General features: G+C 40.0%; 1 protein-coding gene across 4 annotated transcripts in view; it reads right to left on the bottom strand.

Moving 5' to 3' along the window:
- Positions 1-21,145, bottom strand: part of Sorcs1 (sortilin related VPS10 domain containing receptor 1) — a 507,144-nt gene that overhangs the window by 327,751 nt on the left and 158,248 nt on the right. The window lies entirely within an intron of this gene.

Here is a 21,145-nt window from a genome sequence, read left to right on the forward strand (position 1 = left end):
ACTAAATCTCAGGATATCTTTGAATAGCTATGGGCTGATAACTTCCACTTAAAACATAGCTAGTCTTCAACATAAGTATCCAGGAACATTAGAAGTATTCTTTATAACAAGTCTTGGAACTCCTCTCTCTCTCTCTCTCTCTCTCTCTCTCTCTCTCTCTCTCTCTCTCTCTCTCTCTCTCATCTTTTCCCATTCTTACTTACAAAAACGTTACTTTGTTCATACTTAAAGAAAATGTAGCACCTGCCCACTGAGCCATTGTGTGGTAGTCAGCCATCCCCAGTATTCTGTGTGGGAAAGGGTGAGCTCTTTAAAGAAATGAGCAAAGGTTTCTGCACATGCAGCTCTTTGTCCAGAGCCTTCTATACTCTTTACTGAATAATCCCATCAACTCTGAACACGTGCTTTTTTTACACAGACTCAAGAAATTGTCACTGAGAACCTTGTGACAGAAGAACATCAGTTCACTCCTTGAAAGTCTCCAACTTTTTCAGCTTTGTTACCTAAAACAAAGCCTTTCTAGACACAGAGACACTAGTATCTGCAGGACTAAACAGGAAGGTCCACTGCAGATTAGCAAAAGCCACTGGAAGACATTTTGTATCAAAATAGCTGGACAAGTGCTCTTTCTGGGTTTGATTAAAATTAATTAATTTGGAAACTGTTGCTTAATACACAGCAGTCTCGATTATGTAAATTATAAGCCCTATAACAACTTTGAATATGACAGGTTTTTTTTGATTGTTAACATAAAATATAATTTAGAAACAAACCCTTGAGCATTTAAGGAGCCCTTCGATCACTTCCTGGGAAGGCCCAGCATATATTTTCCAATTTGTCACATGTGCTATAATTCAGACGATGAGAATTCATTGTTCCCTTTCTAAATAGCAGCGATGGAATGTTCTATTTTTTTATTATTATTAAGGAAAGAAATACAGTTTTCCCCCTTAAAGAATTCAACCCTAGTAGAAGAATAATAGCAGGCTGTGAATATGTCAACATGTATTGGGACATTTGGCTCAGACACTAGCCTTTGATATGCCTTAATTTCTCCTTAATCTGAAAATGGGGACATGCTACCATCTCTTATTTTCTGCACCTTGGCCAGTTGTGAAATATTCAACCCTAAATGGAACATTCTTTACCATATTCTCTCCTCTAATTGGGTGGAAACAGCGTGACCCCCAAGTGTGGGGGTAGCAGAAGGTAACAGTGTCCTTTGGACACAGTGGGGAAGTCACACTTAAGAGCGCACAGCAGTTGTGGTAGTAAGCACAAGACCTGTGCAAGCCTAAACTAGACCAAAATCTCAACTTGGAGAGAGGAGTTGGGCATGAAGTTTCACCCCTAACAAAGGAGCTATCCACAACAGTGAGCCTCTGGGAGAGGAACAGTTCGCTCTAAGACAGCCCATGATAAGTCAATTACAGGTCAGAGGAAGGCTACACATCCATGAATACCTCTGCAGCATGTATTGGCCCTGATGACGGGAGTTCGGGGAAAAGAGGGCAAAGTTGGAAGGGTAGAAAAAGAGGGGTGGGTCATGGAACAGTTGGGAAAAGAATAGCAAATGTGATTAAAATGTGTTGTATTAAATCATGAAAGAACTAATAAAAAATTTAAAAAATAAAACTCCAGAGAAGAAAATGGGGATATACATACTCATTTTTTCAATTGTTCATAGTCTGTAGTCTTTGTCTTTCTTACTACGGAAATAAATCTCAAGGGAAATAAGCTGTGCCCCAGGCTCCTAAAGTGCGAGTAATCTGTGTCACGGGACCCTAAGTCTGCTTCTCGATGCTCAGTAGCTCAATAATATCTGGACAATGATGATGACAACGATGACGGCAGGATATTTCTCTATGAGGCGACACAAGTCAGGCTTGGACAGGGAGGTGTTTCTGTAATTGTGGCTGGCACCTAGGAAGAACTCACAGTGCTCTCTCTGTCTCCTGAAGTGGGCTATCTTCTGCCTCTGGGAGCAGGGATAGGCCTAACGGAAGATAACAGCAGGCTAGGATAAGACTGAAGCCAGTTACCTCCCTCTCTCTCATCAGCTTCCAGTGGGCCTAGAGGTTTCTCTGTCATGTAGCTGAAAAGGCCATCTATTTGCTTACCCCAACAGCTTACTAGAGAACATTTGAGTTGTTGCAATACAGAAGCCAGTACAGGGACAAACACAGACAGAACTTGTCAAACACAGAGGTGAATGCCAGCAACAAACCACTGAACTAAGAACGGGACCCCCGTTGGAGGAATTAGAGAAAGGAGTGAAAGAGCTGAAGGGGCTTGCAACCAAATATGAACAACAATACCAACCAACTTGAGCTTCCAGGGACTAAACCACTACTCAAAGACTATACATGGATCCAGGGCTCCAACTGCATAGGTAGCAGTGAATGTCCTTGTTCTGGCACCAGTGGAAGGGGAATCCCTTGGTCCTGCCAAGGCTGGACTCCCAGTGTAGGGGATTGTTGGGGGGTGTGGTAATGTGGGGGTGGATGGGGAGGGGAACACCCATAAGAAGGGGAGGGGTTAGAAGGCTGATGGACAGGAAACCGGGAATAACATCAGAAATGTAAATAAGAAATACCCAATTTAATAAAAATGGAAGAAAAAATTATAAAGAGTCTCAAGAGAGCTGGAGTTTGAATGTTTAGACAAAAATTAGGTGTTCTTGATTGGGTTACTTTCTTTGTATTCCAAATTTAGTATAAAAAAAGAAGCGAAATAAGCACACAGCCTTTCCTTGAAATATGCAAGTTCCAGATTGTGTCTTTGGTTTAGCAAGTATTTATCCAACTTTTCAACTTAAACATTTTCATTCTTGGAGAAAGTTGTGAATCCTTTGAGAATCTGACCTGATAAAAATCTATGGGCATAAAACAATGAATAGAAGTTTAATGACGCCATTGATCTTCTCTGAATCCTAAAAGGGTAAGAAACTCAAGAATAAGAACTTACGCAAGTCTAAGAAAATAAGAAGAAGGAACATTCGGCTTGAAATTTTTGCACATTAAACTCAATCAACACTTCGTAATGCTTGCTAAAAGCCAGGAACATAAAAATGTACTTTGAAGAAGCTGGAAAGAAATGAGAGCTGGAAAAAGTCCCCAGGGACTCAACAAAAAGAGAAAAAGGTTGAATCACGGGGGAAACACAGCCCTACCTTTCAGAAAGCAAGCAAGAGAGGTGTCATCAGTAATGAGCCTTTAGAAGAGGAGACAATCCCTGTGAGCATGTAGTGTGGACAGAGAGGAAAGGAGAGAGAGACTGTATTTTAAAGAAAAGGGGCCTAAGAATGTCAGTATAAAGGTGTACAAATCCAGAGAGCTCAGGTTTTCCTCAGAGGATGAGTGGGTGTATACAGAATACAGAACAGAAAGATAGGCTTTGGCCCTCCAGGAGATCTTTAAGCATTAGCTTCAACATGTTCTTTACTGGAAAGGGAAAGGGTATTGAATCAGTGCATAAGCTTTGGAGTTCTGAGCTAGCTACAACAGTCAAGAGGCAGCCATTAGCACAAAAGCCAGATCCCACAATCCACCCAAAAGAGTTCTTGGTTTTTCTTTCAGGAGTTGCTATAGTTCCAGAAGTGACTTAGCACAACAGTGACATCAGTCCCAAGTGACGTCCACCTGTCCTCTCCCACAAGGCCAACAATAGGTCCCTTTTACTTTCATATTTGCAGGCAACCATAATTCTTCACTCTCGGATTTCTCTACATCCAGCAGATTAAAACAGGGTCTTTAGTATTCCACAGCACAGTTTGCTTTTGTTGTAGTATTGGTTCTTAGTTACAGAGTTTAATAGATTTGCATCACTCTGATAAAAAGGCCAAAGTGATTGCTGTAATGCAGACAAATTAGTTTTGCCCTCAGGTTCAGAAGTTTCATTCCATGGTCAGTTGACTTCACTCTTGAGAGGGCAGTTCCAAGGGAAGGCTATCATGGCACTGAACGCAGGGTGGAATAAAGTTATTTCCTGGTAGCCCTGAAGCAAAAACAGAAAAGGCACCAGGCCAGGATCACAATACACACTTTAGAGAGAAGACTCTTGGTCTACCATCCTCTCAGCTAAGCCTCAAGTCATAAAGTCTCTACCACTTTCTGTAGCATAGAATGCTCATAATAGAAATGTGTAAAGGTCTTTTGTTTTACGTTATTATTGGTGTGTGTCTCTGTGTGGTTAGGATCAAAGCCGGAACTCTCACATATCATATTACTTAGCTACATCTTCACTGCTTTGGGTCATTCGAAACATAATTCTATCTTTAAACCTTTGGAACCCTAATTAAGTCCCCTCCTGAGTTGGTCTTTCCCTTTAACTTCCTAGAGAACTTGTTTGAGAGCAGATCAAGGGCCTCCAGTGGTGAATGAACACACAGTCTTTTGCAGATGGATTCCAACAGATTGCTTCATGCTATCATTATCCCGGAAGATGCAAGTGAATGTGTAAGTGAATCTGGGATTGCACATCTTTTGACTCATCAGAAGGAATGGGGATCAATAATGGCTAAACAATGTTAAGGTGTGGCAAAGGGAGCACAAAGGTTGTGATACACACACTCCGGCACACACACACACACACACACACACACACACACACACAGACACACAGACACACACGAAGGACTCAATTAAAAGTAGTCTAGCATGTTCAGACACAATTAGAAAATTAAAAAAATCAGCAAAAAGAATGAATCGAATGTGGGGTAACAGGCTACGCGAAAGCATTTAACATTTTTTTTTTGCCTCTGGAAGTCACTTAATCCCCAAATGACCTTCGTGTTTTGTGGCTGCCCCCACACAATTTACTGTAATGTTTATCTGTGTAATATCCTCCCCATGACTCTGAAATTAAGTGAGTCTAACAACTACTCCATCTCCTCTAGGGAAGTAAAGAGACAAGACAACCCACAGTGCTGCCCTGGCGACAGGGATGTGTAGATAGCTAATTGAACACAAGACACGGGGCAAACTGCAGTTTGTGAAGGGCCCTGAGGGGGAGCGCAGAAACTTCTTTGGTAAATTTTCTGTGTTCTTTCTATGAATCTATTCCCCTGCTGACTAGAGGTCATGTGCAGTTAAGAATTGAGGCAACGGCCCCACCCCCAGCAGCTAAGGAGTTATCCAGATGCTGGCACATGAGGAAAATCAGCCCTTGGTCAGAGCAGCACCCTACCTCCACCCCTGTCTGCAATTGGAACGTACTTCTAAAAAAAAAGAAAAAAACAAGTTCTTTGTATATAGCAGACAAACCCAAGCTTATCAAATCTGTTTGACCTCGGTTGCTTTTAAAAAGAAATCTTTTAAAACAGAAGAGTCCTGATGTTCCCACACTGAGGAATAACTCTAAAGCATACATTCCCTCCAAAATCTGTTGATGACACAGTACCAAGCAGGGGGATTTTCTTCTCTTCCCTTCTCCTCATCTTCTGCTACTGAGTAATAAGATGTTAGAGTGAAAACCGTGTCCATATCAAGAAAGCAATGCTATTTGTTTTATGTTCTTCTTGCTTCCTTTTGTGACTCATTCTATTCTAAAAAGGCTCTGTGTGGCCTCCCCTCCCTTGAGCCAGGAGAAGGGAGATGCTAAAGCTGATGACATTTGCCTTAGATAAGAGCCAAATATTTCCATAAGAACAAAGGCAAAAATAACCGGAAATAATTACACTTAATAGGGAGAAAAAGCATTTTTAAACAAGGCTTCTCTACACACGGATAACAAAATGTAAAATAAATTAATTAGGCCAAGGTATCGAAAGCCAAATTTCAAAGACTTTAAAGATATCTCGATCTGAAGAACAAAAACAATCAGGCGAGTTAACGAACTGTTAGGGACTGTGATTCCTGAAGTATGTGGACTGTCCTACCCTAAACTACAAACTTGTCCCTGTTTCCCTGATCCTTTAGTGCTCAGAGGGGAAGGGACATAATGTCCCCATTAAGTCAGTTCCTACTCATGGGGTCATTAAGGAGGTAATGCTCAATATATGATCTGTATTTGTATGAACCTTGAAGAAACAAATGAACTTTGAAAAAAGTCAGGTCACTTTGTACATAGGTGCAAACCTAAGACAATACAGATCACTCTCTACAAGACAATACGAGAAGATCCCTCGAGTCATTTTTCTCTCTGAAAAGTCAATAATAAGAGAGAGACACAGGGAGAGTGAAAGGCCAACTGCTCAAGTCAGATAGATCTAAGTGGGACTTGAGAGAGAGAGAGAGAGAGAGAGAGAGAGAGAGAGAGAGAGAGAGAGAGAGAGAGAGAGAGAGAAGCATTGGACGAGCCTTCTAAATTCCTGACACAATGGTCTGAGAAGGAGAGATCTGCTGGTTCTTACATCATTCTCTGCCAGAATCATATACCCTCTCTAAATGTTAAGCTTCTACTTGTGTAACTCATACACAAAGTGAACACACCATTAGACAGCAAACTGCATGTTAATGATAAAGGGCCCCTCCGTTCCTGTGCTTCCTTTTACTTAGATTTAACATCCTGGAACCCAGCAGGACTTTCCTGTCCTACTTCGCCATCTTGGTTTTACACTGCTATTCATGGTTCTGAGGAATCAACTTCATTCTAAAATATATAATTTTTTTTCTAGAATATTATAAGAACTAAGTAAAGATGTGCATATTGTGAGGAGACAAGTGTCAGAATATGAACGGTACAAGAACAATAGAATTAAAATTAAAATGATACATATGAATGTGTATCATATATAATACTTTATTTTCTTCCATGTTTTTATAGAACGCAAAAAGAAAAGTAGAAAGAATAAAATATTAGCAATTAGCTCAATCAGATAAAAACACTGCTTGGTCCAGTGTGGCCTTGATAGGAGTGGAATAACATTGGTCCCATGCCTGAAACAGGACCATCAGGCATTGGCCTCCACCAGTGTCCTGTGAGCCACTATGGGTGTCCCAGATTGCTGCTGTGGGCATAAGGCTTGTTTGTATAATACTATGCATACTGTTGCATTCCTCCTTCGAGGAATGTCCTCATTATTAATGTTAATAATTCCATGATAATCAGAGACAGTGTGAGTCCAGGAGGCTAAGGTGTGGGTAATATCTCAGTGAAATGGTAAATGCTGAGACTTTCAGGACAGCCCTTAAGGTTGTGGACAAGAACTCTAAAAAACATGAGTTCAAAATTATATAATTTCTCAACTACGCAAACTATAAGAATGCAGTATGAATTATATGAGGAGCTTCACAATTCTGAGGGAACAAAAGCAGATGTATTGTGAGCCAACTTGTCAGTAAGATACTAAGGAAGGAGTTAAAGAGATTTAGGAAGTGGCGATGGCAAGAGATCCCACCTGGCTAAGGTGGATCCCTGAGTCCTAGATCAGCCTGGAACAGAGCTAATTACGGTCCAGGAATGGTCAGAATGGTAATTTTGGGGCAGGGTCCTTATAAATCCACCCAGCAATCTTACTGTCTGTGTTTGTGCTTGCTGTCTGTTCTTAGGAATCAAAGGACTGGGGTTATGGGATGCTGATTCATGGGACAGTCAAAAGGGAACCTGGGGCAATGACTAGGCTTTGGATCTGAAAGAGATGAGCTATCCAGAGAGTTTTAGAATAGCAGAAGAAAGCTGTCTCCAGAGAGCAGAATAGAGAGCCGATCCTGAACAGCTGTTGAAAGTAGAACGGGGTGGGTGGAGAGAGAGAGAGAGAGAGAGAGAGAGAGAGAGAGAGAGAGAGAGAGAGAGAGAGAGAGAGAGAGAGAGAGAGCGAGCGCTGGAGGAGAACATAGGTTGCCAGCTTGGTCCCACGATTTGACTTGGAGTAGTTTGTTTCACAGCTCCCAGACACTCCTCTCAGAATCCCTCTTCAAGCCGAGGCTGGCTGGTCCTTGGCACATCACAACCTTCCCTTTCATAAGGGAAAAACTGAAGGTAAGGAAGGTAGAAAAACATCTCACACACTCACAAACAGTGCTCACTAAGCAACAGCAACTGGCGTGCTAATCAGACGCTTCCTTTGCCTCTCCTCAGTACACGGGGCATTGTGGGACACAATTTGTTCAAGAGACAATCCACAGCTTAAAATAGCTGGCATGAAACTGGAAGTGAAATAAAATCACTTCATCTGTGAGTGTTTTCCTGCATATATGTACGAGTACAATCTCTCTACCATTTCCACAGAAGCCAGCGAGGGCATAGGATCTCCTAGAACTGAAGTTACAGATGGCTATGACCCAAGGTGTGGGTCCTGGGAATGGACCTAAAGCCTCTGCAGGAACAGCAAGGCCTCCTAATTGAGGAGCGAGCTCTACAGCCCCTTAAATAACATCAAATAAAGGATATTAAAAACTCATGGAAGTGAAGCAATTCTTCCGTGTTCTCCATCTTTTAGTCACATAATCAATGTGGCTAAATACATAGGATTCTTATTCTAAACTTTTATATTGGCATGGGCTACAGTAGGTATAATAATTAGCATGTCTATTCTTTTACAACACATGAGACAACTTTTTTAGAGATTGGGAAGCCTCCGTAAGTAAGACATTTGGCAGATAATGCAGGTCATATGTTTAGAAGATCTAGCTACTGAACGAGAGAAGACTCTAAAAGTAAAGGATAATCCTCATATTCTATACACCATTTTGGCACACAAATCAGGGGCTTTTACATATACGATTGGGGCCAGAAATGATATAGGACACTATGAGAAACATATAGGCCTACAACAGCGCAGTGCAACCTTAGGCATAGACATTGGTTTTTGGGGGGTGGTGGTGGGGTGGGGTGGTGGTGGGACAAGTGATAGTCTTTCAGGACTCTTAAGAGAATGATAAAAAAGTAAGAATAAAATAAGATATTGGAGTAATTTTTTACTTCAACAGTAGTTAAACCAGAAATGACCATTAGGTGTTTAATAATACCTCTTATTCTCTTCTGAAAAGCCTTCAGGAGGATTAGCAGAAGCGGATAAATAGAAAGGCTTTCTGATGGCGGCCAGCTCCCTTTTCCCACCTGAGATAATCTACTGATTCCAAACTTCAGCATCCACCAAATCCTTTGCCCATGGAGACTCTGAATCTTCAACTTCATTAGCTCCACTGTAAATTCACCTTCAGACAGGATTTCCCATTAGATGCTCATTAAGCCTTTTGCAGTCCTACGCTATGAATCAGGCAACATGGACGCGAGCCCAGACTCCGCTGTAAACACGGTAGCACTGACGAAGTCAATATGCCTTTTCAGGCCTGCATTTTCTCCATGGTTACATCGGGCTTGCTGGGACCTCTTCCTCCAGCAAAAAACAGTCAGTGCTAAATGCCTTGACTTGCTCTAATCTTCAGAGCGGTTAGTATTCATCCCGCTAAGCACTCCGAGGCTTCCTTAACTCTATAATCCCCTCTCCCTTAACTCTATAATCCACTTCTCCCCTCCAAGTATAACCGATCCTTAAGTTCCGTGAGAATGTAACTTCACACACTTCTTGGAAACATCAGTGTTCGTGACACTGCTCTGAGGACAGCACCATCAGCTCTCCTTGCTGCTCCTTGTCACCCTTTATGCCACTGACAGCAGTTTAAAAAATGAAATATTACCAAATATCACCACATTTCTCCACCTTTTCAAATGATTGGGGCTTCGCACTAATGCTACCTTTCAAATTGATGAAACAGCTGAGCCAGGCACAATGGAGATTCTGCCCTCCTGTTTAACTCAGCTCCTACCAAAGTCCCTTTTACCGTCTCTATTACAGGTGAACTTAAAACATCTTCCTCCTGCCCTTGAGTGCCAGTGTTTGTCAATGATCTGACAGGCCTAAGGCTTTTCTATCAGTGCTGAAGGTTTCCAGGCATTCACAACATGTTCCAATTACATAGCTGTTGCTGCAGCCAGGCTCCAGAGTTGAGTGGAATTACAGAACATCCGGTAACCGCAAGGCGAGAGCAGTGAAGTCTCATCAAAAATCCGACTTCAGGAATGGAACTCCTAATGCCTAGAATTTCCTCTTGAAAGCTTAGGCTGATTAAAAGATTAAATGCCACAGATAATTCAATGCTGTGTATCTCCTTTGTGAGGGACAAGTGGTTGTAAAACATGTCTATGATCCCATCCAAAGGTTTATTGATTTCTCTGTCCTTTAATTCGAGAGTGTTAGCTTTCATGCACAAATCTGCAGGATTCCTGAAGGTTGGCCAGGACACTGCAGAGAACTACATTCATTCAGGGGGTTTCTTCTATGCAGGAAAGGACAGCCCCGGATGAATAGCATGAATACCAACACATTAGGATACAGATTTGGAATGAAATCTCAATCCAGAGCGTTTTAACTGTTTTCTAAGAAATCCTTAAAAATCTCCTGCTCTGCGTAATGGACAGAAGGCAAAGTGTGAGCATGGGAGGGGGGGTTTACAGCTGATGAGACCTTCTGAGTAACAGTCTATGTGCTTTCTCAGCTACCCTAGAATGTACTTCTTCAGCTTGCCCACACTCCCTCTCCTTCCTTCATCAAGATAAGCTAGGTAGCCCACAGATAGGAGAAGTGTGATTTGATCTTCCACCATTACTCTGCAACTTCAAATGTGTATCAAGCGCAAGTTGTTGTCCTTTTAAGAGAGGAAAGGGGGGAGCTTGGAAGTTTCAGTGTGTACCCCTTTTCAATTTGCTGCTTTGTCTTTTGTTCTTTCCTATTCAATGTAACCCCTGGCCCTGTAAGGTCTACCTGAAGTCTTGGGGGCACTGACCACCCTGTACTCTTTGTTCTGCTATCAGGAATGCCAATACATACCTGCTTTCCTAACACGATCTAGCCTGGTGGAGCCCCAGGGCACAGATATGACATAGATGATTTACAGACTATGCGCATGCTTTAGCAGCAAGGAACTAAGAAGAAAGGAACAGACCCGGGGAAGCATGAGCAAGCTTGTTCAGCCTTTTCAGCTGAAATTCATGCTCTTTGTGCAACCTAGGAGCATTTCAGGCAATGGATCTGTAGATCTATTTCATGTATGAGCTAGGAAGCTGAGTGGATGGGTTTCACAGAGAGATAGAGAGATACACATGGGCTTGGGGTTCAGGTGGTTCATATTTAAACATGGATTTTCATGATTCCTGATTCAGAAGCAAGATGTGGACAATGGCCTGTGTTATGAATTCTAAGACCCGGTTGGGGGCTTATCTCTGCTTTGCATTCTCTGTGACCTCTATAGACATGACTGGGAACATCCCATCCCCTGTGGTGCCATCAACAAGCACAGATCACAGAGGTGTCCTACTTAGAAAAAACACAAAACAAAACAACAAAACAAAACAGTCTTCTATTTGCTCTTCTGCTAACCTGAGAGTCCATGCATTGAGTATCTCCCTGAGGTCTCTGACTCACAAGGAGAGGATGATGCTTCAGGAAGGAGGGTGAAGGGAAGCAAGGAATAAAGGGTACCTCCATGCTGTCCTGGAAATCAGCTGCAGTAGCAGCAGAGAAGTGTGTCACCATAGCTTTTCACACTCTATAAACCTTCAGTTCTAAATACACATCAGCAAAATTTAGAAACCCAACATTTTGTCTGCTCCAGGAAATGCAAATCTTCCAGGAAAAGAACTCACTTGGTTCCTGGACCTGTAACAGGGACTTTGCCATAGTGAAAGAAACCAGTTAGGAGGAACTGCAGGGTTCTTCAGGTTGAAAAGGAGCTCTGGGGGTCCTTGTCCCCAGTCTGAGGACTTCAGTAAGTGACTCACAAAGTGGCTGGGGGCAGAGGAAGCAGGCAGATCTGCTAGAACACTCTACCTCTGCAGGAGGCTGTGGAGGAAAAAGAAATCTATTTTCTTGAAAATGGAAGTTCTTTGCATTTCTTCCTTTCCCCACCCCTCTTCTTTTAAACTGTCCAAGATTAATGTGGCAAAAATAAAATGCCCTACAGGCTGCTTATTTTGACGCTTTGCTACAGCACATAAAAGTGAAGAATTAGCATGGAATGAATAATTTATTTATCTCTTTACTGTTGTTTTAAACAAATCACTTCTATGAAGGCAATGTGTATTCAGGCAATAAATCACTGTTTAGCACTCTGTCACACGGAAAAGATACCATTTGGCAGAATTATTGAATGGCAGTGCCTGGCAGGGAAGCAGGCCCAATAAAAAGATAAAGCTTAAGTAAGTCTTTATAGTACAGATTGTGCTTGTATATGGTGGAGGGCCATAGGCAAGGGTGTGAGACCCTTTCCTTTATTCTAAAGTGTTAAGTTAGTATCTACCTGAGACATCACATCTGATATTTTAGTAAGAACAGTATCATACCAGTGCATAGAACAATGATTTAAAGATTTGCATCGTGGGAATATGAAAAGGTTTCCCTGGGATGATGTCACTGCACCTTTTGTTACTCCATCAGTAATCTAAGGGGAAAAAGATTCCCCATAGACGCATGCATGAGAGACTAGAACTGTGAATCTGTCATGATCTTTTCCTGGGGAGATGTGAATAGATGTCTATTCACTGCAGCGAGGGCTCCATTGATAGGGTCAAGAAATCATTCCACCCCTTTAGCTTGCTAAAAGAGTGAGTTTATTACCTTTGCATGTTGGATTGTGTGTGGAGAGGAACATACAGGAGCATGGATAACTGAAATGCAGATGTATCACCAATAATTCCACCCAAACATAAGCGATAAGTCACAAAGCTGCATCCCTGAAACTCCTTGTACAACTTGCTTGCAAGATTTACTGGTGGGTGGGTCCCTATTCCTAGCAACCATTACTAGTAATGTTCCCTGTGAAATGGCCTTTCCAGTCTTGCTTTAGGAGTTCCCTGTTAAATAATACTTCAGTTCTGACGAGATAGCTATAGGGCAGAACCATAGGAGTTGTGGGCACAAATTGACTCTGTTGATCCTGGATAAGTCAGTAAAGGGTGGACATGAAGTGAAACGAGACTCTCAGGAGATGCAGAAAGAAGGATTAGCAGCTATCTAGACCGACCACAATGGATCCCAGACACTGTAATCTGAGTAAGCCCCAGACTCCAGAACCCAAAGAGGTCAGTCTCCTAAAGAATACTGTTGATGCTTCTGCTCCACTCCCTTGCTAACAACTGAATACATCTGTATCAGAACAACAGTGAGCAAAACTGACTCAGATCAAAGAGGGAGGGCGTGACCTTGACTCTCTTATAATAATATTGTTAGACAAGAAAATAGCTATGAAAAATCCTCAAGGTGAAATACTGTATCAGGTCCCACCGAGGAAGGAAATATAACAGTTCTCGTAGGAACAAAGATCTGTAGAGCTCTATTCTGAAAAATATCTTCATACATTAGGGATGTCTGAAGCCTGATATAACTCGTACAAACTATTCTTACAAGCTGGTGATTCCTAGACTTATAGAAGGCCAAGGCTTGGTTCCGAATATTTGGAAGATGAGCAAAATATCCCATTCTATTAACAACATCAGAAAGCTTAAGGACCACAATATTTCCCTTTAGTTCAAACAATATAAACAAAAACATATCATTCTCAAGGAGTTTAAAAAACCCAAATTTTCCAATGTTACCTTTAGTGACTTGAGTGAGAATAAACCTTCTATCTAGGATAGTTTTGAACTTGAGAAACTCTTGTTTGAAGTTGAAAACAGAACTGGTAATTACTTTAATGAAGGGGACAGGGACTGAGAAATGCCATCAGTTTGGTTCATCACATCATTTCATGTTACTTGTCGTTATTTTTAAAACTCTTTAGGCATCAGCATTTTATCAGGCTCAAAGAAAAAGCTCAACATTCAGCTGGCTATAATCCAAGAAGAAATGTTTTACCCTTAGGAAGAAATTAATCAAAGAACAGCTATCTATTAAATGCTTACTGTGTTCAAGGGAGAGCCAGTAATCCCTGCAGAGAAAAACAGATGAATGCAATGTCATTTCTGACCCTCTTGGATTTACAGTGTAGGTACAATCTAATTGTTACTATCCTATTCGGAAGCACTCAAGTCTACAATTAGCTTGCCATTCAATGCAGCATTCAGGGTTCTAGGGTTGTCATTGCTGTTTTTATTGCTGTGGTTACTGTTGTTGCTGCTGTTGCTGTTGTTATTGCTACTGTTTTTATGGTTGCTGTTCCTGCTGCTGTTGCTGCTATTGTTGTTGCTGTTGCTGTTACTTTTGCTGCTGTTGCTGTTGTTGTTGCTGCTGTTGTTGTTATTGCTGATGCTGTTGCAGCAGCTGTTGCTGTTTTATTGCTGTTGTTGCTATTGCTGCTATTGTTGTTGTTATTTCTGTTGTTGTTGCTGTTGCTATTGCTGCTGTTGTTATTGATGATGTTGTTGCTGTTGCTGCTGTTGTTGTTGCTACTGCTGTTCTGTTATTGCTGTTGTTGCTGCTGCTGTTGCTGCTGTTACCGATGTTATTGTTTGTTGTTGCCTGCTGCCGTTGCTTGCTGCTGTTGTTATTGCTTGTTCCTGTTATTGCTGCTGTTGTTGCTGCTGCTGTTGTTGCTGCTGCTGTTGTTGCTGTTATTGCTGTTGTTGCTGTTGTTGTTGCTGTTGCTGCTGTTGTTACTGCTGCTGTTGTTGCTGCTGTTTCTGTTGTTATTGCCACTGTTGTGGTTGCAGTTGCTGCTGTTGTTGCTGCTGCTGTTGCTGCTGTTGCTGATGTTATTGCTGATGTTGTTGTTGTTGCGCTGTTGCTGTTGTTGCTATTGCTGTTGCTGTTGTTGTTGCTGTTGCTTATGCTGTTGCTGCTGCTGCTGTTGCTGTTTTTGTTGCTGTTGTTGTTGTTATTGCTATTGTTGTGGCTGCAGGTGCTTTTGCTGCTGCTGTTGCTGCTGTTGCTGATGTTGTTATTGCTGCTATTGTTGTTGTTATTACTGTTGTTGTTGCTGCTGTTGTTGCTGCTGCTATTGCTGCTGTCGCTGTTGTTACTATTGTTGTTGCTGCTGCTGCTGTTGCTGTTTTTATTGCTGTGGTTGTTGCTGATGTTGCTGTTGTTATTGCCACTGTTGTTGCTATTGCTGCTGTTGCTGCTCCTGATGTTATTGTTGTTGCTGTCATTGCTGCTGCTACTGTTGTTGCTGTTACTGATGTGGTTGTTGCTCCTGATGTTGTTGTTGCTGCTGTCATTGCTGCCGCTGTTGTTGCAATTGCTGTTGTTGCTGCCACTGTGGTTGTTGTTGCTGCTGCTGCTGTGGTTGCTGTTGCTGCTGTTGTTGATATTTTTCCTCTTCTTCGTTTTTATAAAACAATCACCTTAATAGTATTAGCTGTTTATTTTCTTATAACCCTGAAGTCCTACAATTCTAATTTCCACCTAATCTTTAAATCAACATGACATTTTTGAACCAAGGAATAGTCTCAAATTTTAATAGTCAGTTCAATTGTCACCTAATCTGTGAAGCCTACCTAACTTGCCTGGATTGGTTTCTATGTTTATCTGAACTTCCTTAGTCATATATTTTTGTTATATCTAGGGCATTTTACTTTCATTACATGTTGCTTCTGAATTTCCTTTAATTGTAATTTTTGCTGCTAAATTAAACCTGAAATATAAAAATTTTCCAGTTAGCTCAAAATCTAGTGTAAAGAATTTGCCAGGATATTGCTAACAAATAATTACATAAAACTCAGACACTCATGTTTTCAAGTTTGAATGAATATGAGAAAAAGATTATTTGCACATTCACTTCTATCAGCAATCTTGGCACATGATAATTTTTCTTTAATAATAAGCTTAGCCAGAATCATAAATGTGCAGCAAATATCTTAGCTGCTGCTGTTTAATGCAACTATCATATAGTGATAGGTTACAAATTATGTTATATAATGCTGATGTATTCTCACACGTCATAGTTGGTATTGGTATGGTACACTGGGGATTTGTCAGTTAATCCAACTTAAATAGTGCACTGTCATTAAGAAAAATATGAATAGGAAGTTTGAGACTTGTAGAAGTTCTCTAATGTGTTCATGTAGATATAATACTAAAAAACAAAGCACAATTAGTAAATTTTAAATAAAGGTATGATAAATATGATAACTAAAAATATGAAACTTAAGCCAATAGTTCTAAAAGTAATCAATTAGCCAGTATTATTAAACTTTTCCCTTAATTGTTAAGATAGTAAATATTTCAGGTTGTGGAACACTAGATGTTTATGATAACTATTTTAATTCTTCAGTGCTATTGCAAAAGCAACATCTAGACTAGTGATTCTTAACCTAAGACCATTGGAAACACAGATATTTACATCATAACTCATACCAGTAGCAAAATTACAGTTATAAAATAGCAACAAAAATTATTTTATGGTTGGGGTCCCTGCAAAATGAAGAACTATATTAAAGGGCCACAGCATTAAGAAGGTTGAGAACCACTGATCTAGACATTAAGCATACACTTATATTGTAATAAAACTTCATTTTCAAAAATGATATTGGCTGGGACATTCTGTACTTTGCCAACTCTTAGCATATTAAGTTTCTGATAATAAAAGCAAGCAAACAAAAAAAGACAAAGACATTCAGGAATCTATTTACTTGTAGTTAAATGTTTGTACTCTTTCTATACAATGATAAAAGTATAGTGTACATGGAAAGAAAAAAAGCAAAATATGTCAGAAAAGAGGATATCCAACTGGATAGCATCAGGAAAACTGAGGAAGAGTGAATTCTAACATTTTAAGGTTTGAGCCAAGAGATCAGGAAGCAGATGCTGTGAGCAGAAAACCACAACAAAGCAGAAATGTTTTTGTTTATCCTGCACACTCTTGGCTCCTGACATGTTTTCAAAACAAAGTGGATCAATTGCCATTAATTAAAAAAATTGGGACAAAAATCTGTTCCTCATAGTAAACGATTTTGAAATTTTAACATGAGAGGGTCTTTTTTCCCCACCAAGGCGCACAGCCAGTTGAAGAACTGTAGCAAGTTACCTCCTGCTTAGAGACAGTATCTCCATATATTCCAGCAAATTTACTGATATCACTTGCCTGCTTCTGTTTGCAGTTGCATTGGTTAATCGTGATTTCATCTTTAAGTTAGACTTTCCCAACTTGGTGTCCTAACCCAGCTACTTTTTCTGACATTAACCTCTGTGACAACTGGCAACCTCGGGCTGATGCTGCAGAACACTGACTGCTCTTACTTAGTAGGGGATTCTGAAAAACTGAGAGAGTCTAAATGAATGTCTGCCACATGCTATTGCCTGAGACATCAGATGATGCAATAATTATTAAGACGGGAGGTTGGAGCCCAGAGTCATTAGATAAATCATCCAAATCCACCCTGAGTATTCAAAGAAAGCCCAGTGAAATAAATGCTTTTCTTAAGACTTTGTGGGTTCTTCTTTTTCTCACCATTTATCCCCCCCAGTTTCACCCTCTAACACTAGACATGGAAGAAACAAGGACAGAGGGGAAAGAGAAATTAGAAAGGTCCCTAAATCTAATTTCTTTCCTTTTGTTTCTACTTTGACCACGGCTACTAACAAACAACATCCAACCTCCAGAAAAGAGCAACAATGACCAGCCTTGCTTACCTGGACCCTAGCATTTATGAACCCTCTGAAAAATTCCCAGAATACCAAATGTCACAAAATCACAGAAATTATCTGGAACTACTTTTGCTCTAGGCAAATCTTGTCTGCTCGTTGTGGTCAGGCAGGCTGAAGAAGCCCCAAATCCTCATACCTGGACTCAAAACCAAAACACATTCTCATAATATTTTTGTGTGTTTTAGAGAATCCAAAATTCCAGAAGTCTCAAAACCATCAGTACACTCCAGGGGTATTTTCAACATTTTGGGTATGTTTCCTTACAAATATAATTGTAGCATTTAAGAAAACTAATAAAAGTTTGCCCTAAACTGGGAGAAGGGCCTAGAAAGAACAAGTCAGAAATAATGATGGGTCAGTAGATTGAACAATTTCCATGAGTGTTACCTAAATTCAGAACACTAGAATAAATATGTAAAGATTTTAAAACTGCCGATTTTGTTACCAAAGCACTAGAAAGAAATAGTAAAGAAGATTTTACCTTTGGTTACAGAGTGTAAGACCGGAGTTCTCAGACCTTTGGCTGTAGCTTATTGGAAAATAATGAAGACAGAAAGGGAGGCAAAAATATAGCAGAACATTTATATCCTATTTATGAATTCCTAATCCCTGACTCTTGTAAAAGTGGAGAAAAAGTGTTAAGTCTAAGGTAATTAGTTCTTTATACTTCGTGACTTAAAATCAATGATGAACAAACTTCTAATACTTCTACCCTGGCTGAAGAAATTTCTGCCATTCACTGTCCATCACTTCTGCCTAGATATGGCATTGCTGAACTCTATGCAAATAGTACCTAGTGCTCTCTTTAAATGTGTTCTCCACTGCAACCTACAAGGAAACATACGTTTGGCAGCTGTTTGTAATAGACTTAAAGCCTTCAGGAGACCCACAGTAATCCAAAGGTCATATTCTCTAAGCTGTTTATAGATTGCAATTTGTAAGGTCAGTGGCGTCACATGCTGTCAATAATCAATGTGGAAAATTACAACTGTTAATAGGTCATCAAGTCTTCATTCTTCTTAATACTCATGTCCCCTAAGAGTTTTAATGTATTTCTCTTAAGCTTAACTCATTGAACTTCAAGCTAAAGGTTTCATTTGTTTATGAATAGCGTACATTTCCATGGGGATAAAAATATAAGTAATTACTTAAACAGGTGTCAAGGGGTGGGATCATTCCCAAGACTCAACAGAGTCCAGTGTTCTAGGAAATGCTCATATTTTTGTACTTAGAGGCATAGATCTGTATTTACTCTCAAACATAAATAAAGGAGAAAGTTGCTGAGAAGCACTGAATATTGGAAGTGCAAGCTTTTAATCTACATATAATCATGTACTTTTGACTATTATACACTGCCTAGAATCATCACAAATACTTTTTTTCAGAAAAGTAATTGAGATTTGAACACTATTTTAGCCACTGAGTTTGTCGCACTTAGGTTTTTAGGGCAAGGTATTGACTTATTTCAGCACTTAATGACAGTACTGAGTACTACCTGTATCACAATTAGTGAAGAAGTATAAATAAAAGCTAGGATACCATTCCAATGACAATTCTAGGTATGAAGACTTCATCATGTGCAGATGACTTTCCTAATGCAAACAATCCATTTTTAAAATGGACACAGGAGAGAAGAGATTGACAAAATCACTTCCTTTATGTACTTAGGATACTTTGCAAGACTAGCTCCTGTCTTCCTGTTGAAGATTTTGTTCCCATTCCCAACACTGGAATATAAAAATGCTTGTGCTCAGGGACATGACAAAGTGTCCAGGTTTCCTGTGGCCCCTCATCACAGTATTAGGAAGTCTATAACACACATGTTTTATTGTTTGTTTAATTGTTCTTTCTGTCTTTTTCTGCATAAATTACCTGTCTCCTCAACTATGGAATTCTTCTGAACCACTTAGTGTTTAAAGGTATCTGCTGCCTTGATAAGAAAAATGTGCTAAATAACAACCATACAATGTGAAATCTATCCCAAGTCTCATCGAATCATGCTGGTCCCCATCATTTCCATAGAGGCCCAAAGCTCAAATCCCAAAGATTTAGAAATCAGTACCCAAGTCAAGTCATGAGAATCATTTCTGCAGAGCTTTAGGGAATTAGAAATGGTCATATTTAAGTAAGACTTACAGCATTGTCTTGAAGTGTATGTTTACAAGGGTTGAAATTGGATTTTTGAAACACAAAAAAGGCTATTACTAAAATATAGACAAGGAAAATATATTTAGGGTCAATCCTGGAATACAGCCAGAAGTTCTCATTTTGATGACTTAGAAGAGTAATGCCAATGTGCATATACACGAAGAGATAAATAAATACTGACAGAGGAATTATTAACGAACTTGTCTTTCTTCCTGCTAAGGTAAGGGCGATGCTTATCGTCATTTTTTATATTCATTAGCCAAGGCAGCTTAGCTTGAGATTTCATAGTAAGTTGGTCCGCAGAAAGTGCAAATGTAAAGAAAGGACTGGGCCCACTTCTATGGATGAGTAAACTAGTTTAGATTTCAAGGGTGGGACTAGTTCTATTTCCAGAAATCCATCTTAACTCAACATTTACGAGACAAGCACCCTGTCAAGGTTGGAATAAACAAAACTGTGCTTCGTCAGCATGTGGTGGGTTAACTTGGTCTGGGGCTCCTTCAATAGGTCAATGACACTTGTAAAAGATAGAAAAAAGAACAGTTAGCAAATATTCTATAAAAGATAATGCTGCGGCTGCTAGAAGAAGATCAATAGAGTTATGTTTTAATACTTAACTGCATCAGGGTTTGGTTAAAATTCACCCACTACTATGTTTAGCCTTAGTGTTAGTAGAAGTAGAACATTTGATTGCTCCTGAAGGTGAAAAGATGAATCATCAAAGTTTTAATACCAAAGATCACGTAACATCCACCTTATATCCTCAGACTGAACACAGTTCATTCAAATGAGTAAACTATCAAAAATGTTGTTAAACCTGCAAAACACTGCCGATATTCAAATACTTATTTTGACAACTGAATGCAAGGGATTATCTCATTATCTCATCATAACTCCACATAGGGTTGCATTCTGGTATCCTTTTCTCATATTATCTGTGTAGGCAGCAAAAGAAAGCCTCATTTATAGAATTCTAAAACTCAGATGCAGTATTTCTTCTCTTTCTGAGGAACAATAGAGACCAAACTGGAATAGTGATTTTTAGTTTTCTGTGATACAACAATTGAATAGAGTGGGCAGAACAAATAAGGGATTCTCCATTCTCAAGAGTCTGCTTGCCTTTCTGTTACTACTTCAAGCTCCATGAACAATAATGCCCATGGTCTGCAAGAGTAGACTCTGAGTGATTTAGCGATTAGAGCAGTGTGTCACTGTTTCTGTATCTGGCTTTACTATAAAATGCTGAAGTTGAAGAATTCAGTACAAAACAGCATCATTAACAAAGAGAAGGAAGGCCATGGCACCGAAACATCGGTCAAGGTGTGGCAGTGTCTATCAAGGGGCATAGATGCCATGAATTGTTTTTAAATCATCCAGGCCTCTAAAGGCAATTGATAAAACCTACATCTAATATGGTGTGCAGAGTGGAGTGATAACTAATAAAGCCAGTGCTTTTTTTATATAGGACAGCTATTA

The sequence above is a fragment of the Rattus rattus genome, chromosome 2, assembly GCF_011064425.1.
Source record: "Rattus rattus isolate New Zealand chromosome 2, Rrattus_CSIRO_v1, whole genome shotgun sequence".
Taxonomy (NCBI): Eukaryota; Metazoa; Chordata; class Mammalia; order Rodentia; family Muridae; genus Rattus; species Rattus rattus.